This window comes from Salvia hispanica, chromosome 1 (genome assembly GCF_029641045.1).
Source record: "Salvia hispanica isolate PSC_SH4W2 chromosome 1, Shi_PSC_v1, whole genome shotgun sequence".
Taxonomy (NCBI): domain Eukaryota; kingdom Viridiplantae; phylum Streptophyta; class Magnoliopsida; order Lamiales; family Lamiaceae; genus Salvia; species Salvia hispanica.
The window spans coordinates 57,379,400-57,386,101 of record NC_142692.1 but is presented as its reverse complement, the minus strand read 5'-3'; positions in this window follow the sequence as shown (position 1 = coordinate 57,386,101).

Below are 6,702 nucleotides of genomic sequence, written 5' to 3'. Positions count from 1 at the left end.
CACGGCATGGCCGCCAAATGTTGCCTAAGCACGACCATCAGATTTAGCATTACAGAATCTCATTTCTACAACACACTCCCATAACAATGCTCATGTGTTGATAACAAGACCAAGCTATCTCGTAAATTCTGTTTGAACTTCTGAAACTTGTAATTTCTTAGGATTATTGTCCCCACAGCATGGGTGGCGATAATATTGGAAACTACTTTCTAGTTCATACTATTTACATTTGAGAAGTCCACCTATATGAACTCGTTATTTCTTAGGATTATTGTCCCCACAGCATGGGTGGCGATAATATTAGAAATCAGCTTCATAAGTTGTGGACCAATCGATGGAGACCATATACAAACTTAGTTCGTAATTATCGCTTAGATATTTAAGTTATGGTTTTTCATTAATTATCCTTAGCCTTAGTGCAGATTAAAGGCTTAATTAAATTCTGTTGGTATTTAATTTACTGGATAATTAAATCTTTTATAATCTTTTAAACATCTTATTAAAGGATAATTTATTAATTACTAAAGTTTAATCCATATCCATGTCTTCTATAAGATTTATCTAAAATAAATAATTATTTATATCTTTTACGGACATGAATAAATAAACTTAAATTAATTCTTTATTAAGATTGGGAAGAGAATATATTTTATTATTTAATGAAATCTTATATATCTATCCTTATTAGGATTCTAGATATATAATATAATTTAGGAAACTATTTAATTATTGTCATCTATATCATCTAGGATATAAAACATTCATAGATATAGAAAATAATCAAAATATTCCTAAAATCTAGGGAAATCTTCCCAAAATATTTTATTTCAATTAAATAATAATATTTTAATGATTTCTATTAATTTAGGAATTAAAAAAAATCAATAAAATAATATTTCATCGTTATCTCGTGGTCGAGGTTCGCACGATCCACGTCGATGATGACCTGCCGGAGTTCGACCGTCGGGCCGGCGAGTTCGCCGCCCAGCCATCTCCGGCAGCTCGCGCTAGGCGCAGATGCTTCCAATTCTCCCACTGCGGCGCTGACGCGCCGCGAGACTCCCTCCGTCGACGTCGCCTAGCGCGCGGCTAACGCTGCGCAGCACCGGCGATCTCCCTCCGCCCCGACGTTCTCGCTCAGGCCAGCAGCAGCCGCGAGCGGCGTCGCTGCTTCCCGGTCCGGCGACGCTAGGGCTGGGTTCGACTAGGGTTAGGTCTAGGGTTTTTCTTGTCGGAGGAAAACAGCCGCTGCTCTCGGACGAGCAGCGGCTCTTGTAAACCACCGCCATAGTCGATCGCCGCCTGAGTTGAGGAGCAGCCGTCGCGGTCTTCCCGGCGGCGCGTACGAGCCCACGCTCGTATTCGCGTCGCCGCATGATCGCGCCCTAGCTCCCACTCGATCGGCTGTGAGTGCTCGGAGACCGCCGATTCCGGTGGTCACGCCGGCGGCACACACGAGTCCACTCTCGTCTGTGCGTCGCCGGTCGATCACTGCCCGATCTCCCACTCGCTCGACAACCCTAATCGGATCGCTTGTCGCGCGATTCGTCTCGGTGCAAGCGCCGACGAATCGCACGTCTCTAGGGATCCAAGATTTGAGTTCTTTGTTTCGATAGTTCTTGAGTTCATCATGCATAAAAAATAACAACTAAAAACAAGAACATGCTTCGAAAACAAAAACGCATGCATACATGAATTTCGCGAAATTTAAATCCAAATAATCAGAGCCAAAGACTGGCTCTAATACCAATCCTTGGCTGGCAGCGGAAGCGTATTCATTAATCAATTACATAATAATCAGATCTATTTAGCGGATTATTTAGACAAATTCTATTCGCGTAATTATCTCACGTATCATGCTGATAACTCAAATAATAACATGCTTTAAATTAATAGAAACCTAAAACATGTTGTTCTAAGGTTTAGCCATTATACCTTGATGATTCTCCAAAGAATCGAAGATGGCTAGCGCCTTCTCCTCGTGAAGATTTTCAGTACAAAACCACGGATCTTCTGACTGGTTCCCGGACTGTGGACTGATATCAGGGTGGGCTGATCTCACCAGCGCACTAGGACTTAAATAGAGAAGACAGAAATCCTTTCCCACGGAGGAGAAAAATTCGACCTCTACTAGGAATAGAGAGGGCCGAAAATTTTAAGAGAAAATTAAGTGTATTTTCTGTCTCCTTTATTCTCCTATTTATAATAAGTCACATATTGGGCCCAGACAGGGATCTATGGAAGGCTTTGGATATGGGCTCCTCCAATTAGCTTTTTACTAATTAAATTAAACCCAATTTAATATAAGCTTAAAATTGGAATATTACGAGCAGCCACTACAGAAGTAATACTGCACTCCCCATCCAAATCCGAAAATACAAGTACTTCGGGTTTCCAATACTTTATATATATTTCCCGCGCTTAAGATAGAAACATCCATTAATTAATTATTGCCTGCTATGGACTTAATTAATTAATATCTTATTTATTCCAAGAGAGGACTCAGCAAGAAAATCTTATTTATTATTCATAGAGTAATTAACTCCAACTAGCTAGGTTCCGAATAATAAAACCTTATTTCAAGCTTCTCTTGAGGATGTTATCAAACGAGACTCACCTCGCGCACGATTCAACATAATAGCAATCCTAGCACCGCTAGATATTAATCACCACTCCCCAATATACCAGGCTTATTGGGTTGCGAAAAACCTGCACCATTTGGTAAGTCAAAGTAGTGCATAATCAATACCGTATGCTCAATGCTAACGTACATTGATTGAGAAATAATTTACGAGACCTTGTCTTTCAGTAGATAGCATAAAGACTGTCTCGTTGTTAGATCCATTCAGTGCTATACCACACCAACGTCATCTTATTTCAGTAAGGCTTAGAAATAATCGGACTGACATTGCAACCTTTCACGATAGGTAGTCTAAGCCTATCTAGGTTGTGAAATTATTCTTTTTCTTTGTTTAGAACTGACCGTGTTACCTTAAAGTGGACGACGCCCACAACCGGTCTACTAAAACAAAGACTTAGACTTTGTTAAATTACTTATACATTTAAATATGCAATTAACATCCATTAAATGAAAAATATAACAACATTATGACAAAAATAATCTGTTTATTCATTTGGAAAATAAAATGAGAGTTTTAATAGTATTCAATCACTCGAAAGGTGATTTCTAGTATACAAACTCTAACACGTGGTACTTAGGTTAACACTCATTGTCTCTGTGGATTCGATACTCTTGCTCACTATTTGCTATAGTAGTCTCGTACACTTGCGGGTATATTTGTGTTTAAAATAAATTGAGTCACCCATTGATGTTCTCCTTGATTTTCCCAAGTACCAAGAAAAATAAAAGAAAAACAAAAATAAAATTAAATCATATTGCACTCTAAATTAGTCTTATCAACCTTTTTACAATATCAACTTAAAAGCAATAATATTCCCTGACAACGACGCCAAAAACATGGTGCACTTTTTATTAGCACTATAACTACTTGCAAGTGTGCAAGGTACAAACAGTATAGCTAAAGGTCAGTACCACAAGGAATAGAATTGTAACTGGCTATCATGTATAGAGTTTTGGGTTTAAAATTATGAAACTAAATAAATAAAGTAAAAGAAACAAAGCATAAAAACAAGTAACATATAATAGGCAAATAGAGGAATTTCAAGGATAATGATTTCACTAACTCTTTAGTTATTCTAATTAGTTCTATGTTCATTCGACTCAACTTTTACCACTACTAGTATTAACACCTGTGCTATGCACATGCCATATGATTTTCACTTAATGAATACAAATTATAAATAATTCAATCGATACAAAACCTAATATCATTATGTGCAGTTTAATAAAGAGTAAATGTCAAAATTGGTCCTGAACATATGGTCATTTTACGATTTTGGTCCTAAACATTATCTTTTGAATTTTTTGATCCTAAACATATGGAAATTTGATCATTTTAGTCCCCCGTCAACATTTCCGTTAAAAACTAACGGTCAACGGGTTTAATCCCGATTTTGACCAAATTAAACTTTTAATATTGGTTTTTTAATCCCTAATTAATTCCGTAATTATTTTTACACTTCAATTTCATCTTCTTCCTTCCTCTCATCTTTCATCTTCTTCCTTCCTCTTCCTCTCAAACCCTAGCGCAGAATTCCCTTCTTCAGCACCTTGTACACCGGCAGCACCCAGATTCAGCATCCCACACGGACAGCAGCAGTACACCGCCGCACATCCGCCGTCGTCCCCCCAGCCATCTCCATTGACCTTGGACCTTGTGGTGCTGCGTTTGGAGGCGTTAACGATGGAAAAGAGGTGTTGTTTTTTGGGGGAAATTTGTGTGATTTTCTGCTTGGGCTGTAGAATCTGGTGAGCCGATGATAGTTCTTGCAAAACAGAGAGGGGAGAAATCGGTTGAATTTGTCGTTTCCAAATTAGGTGATAAACGGATCTTTGGAGAAAGTAAAGCTCTCCAAACGGGTGGGGGTTTTGGGAGGAGGAGGAAGATGAAGTTGAAATGTAAAAATAATTAGGAAATTAATTAGGGATTAAAAAATCAGTATTAAAAGATTAATTTGGTCAAAATTGGGATTAAATCCGTTGACCATTAGTTTTTAACGGAAATGTTGACGGATGACCAAAATGATCAAATTTTCATATGTTCAGGACCACAAAATTCAAAAGATAATGTTTAGGACCAAAATCGTAAAATGAGTATATGTTCAGGACCAATTTTGGCCTTTACTCTTTAAAAAATTGTACTTCTCCCTTCTCACTTTAAGTGAAGCATTTTATATTCGGCAAAAGATTTTATAGTACGTTTTTATTTTATGAGTTGAGTGGTTAAATAAAATAAAGTAAGACATAGTACGATACAGTAGAAATAATTATGTTTCCATTTCAAAAAAATATGTTAATTAAAATAAAACATATCTCATTTGTATAGTAACATCTTATTAAATATATATACTCCATATGTCCATTAAAAATATGTATATTTGATAATTTCTGCTATGATTCATGACTTTAAGAGAAATAAAAGATAGAGAGATAAATTTCTCAGTGTACTATATACAGTCACTAACTGATTTAGTAAAAAACCAATTGTTAAAATCTTTATATTAGTAAAGATTGTACAATTACAATCTTATTAAAAATTCACTGGCTATCACAAATATGCGGGACCCACGTAATCCAATTCACAAGTCTACACGTCTCCTGCTTTTCGTCTTCAGTTCTTCCTCCTACTCTTTGATTCCATTTCTTAATCTTTTTTAAAAAGTTTTCCCCAATTTAGTTGAAACAGCTGAAGTATATTTTTTTTTTGTAAATTATATTTACTTAATTAATATATTTATATTACCACATATTCTGAATTTTAATTTAAAATATGTATATATTCAGATTCTGAATTTTTTGAATCCAGGTAATTTAGTAAAGTAAATTCGTACACTGCAATCCAATTTTTGAATACATAAATTAATAAATTAATGACAGTAAAATAGTAGTAAATCCCAAATAAAACATGAATTACCCTAGAAACTAAACCCTACATGAAAAGCCGTCTCCCTCTCTCTCGCAGTCGGCGCTCCTCTCTCTCTCTCTCTCTCCTAGTCACCACGCCGCCACGCTCCACCGCCCGCTTCGCTGGTTTCCTTCCAACCTGCTACCTCCTACCTCTATCTCCCAATCGGCGCCTCCACTCTCCCTCTCAATCGGCCGAACTCGCCGTACCTCGCCGCCACGCCTACGGCCCTGCTCGTCGCTCCACCACTTGCTTCGCCGGGTTCCATCCATCCTGCTTCACCTTGCTCTGCGTCTTGTATGCTCCGACAGTTTTTTCTTTGGCAAGAAAAAAAAGCAGAAAATATTGAGCCATTGTGCTCTTTTTTCTTTCAGGCACAGATCTGTCAAAATAGAGCTTATTGAATTGAATTATTGCGATTTGTTTTTGTGCTGTTATATATAGAGATTTTGTTTCTAGTTTGAAAGATTGTCCTGTACGCTTTGTCTATACTCTAGAGTCGAGACTCTATACTCAGACGGCAAGACTGTATAAAGATTCCTATCATGCATCAATACTCATGTGATAATTATTATATGAACACATAAGATAAACCAATAAAAATTATCACCGATTAGAGATTGACAATAATCAAGGTAACGACCAATTAGTCGAGCAAAAGCTCAAGAAAAATCAAGTGCAATGAGTTCTGAACATTAAACATAAAAAGAACTACAAAAAAAAAATCAATTGCTATCAAACCTCAAAATTCTATTGTTTAGCAATCCATAGACAGATGAAATAGAACAATAATTAAAGTACGAGACATGAAATAAACAAACAAAACCCAAGATTGAATCTTGAAGACTTCATGCTCCTCTTGCCTTGCTTCAATCTCCAATAATGGTGGAAGAATTAGGTTATGAAGTAGGGAGGGAGGAGGCAGAGGCGGAGGGTAGGGCTAGGGGGTCCATGGTCCCCCACCAATTCTTAAAAACACCTAGGGGTGTTAAAGATAGCTTTCAGCAAAATTTATATGAATCGTTTCCCCTTAATTTAGATTTCTCCTTCTGCCACCTTAAGTCTGTAATCTGAAATCCGGATATCTAAAACTAGGTTATTTCAAAACTCAAATATAATTCAATTGATTTTTCTAGTTATGTTGTTTCTTTGTTTG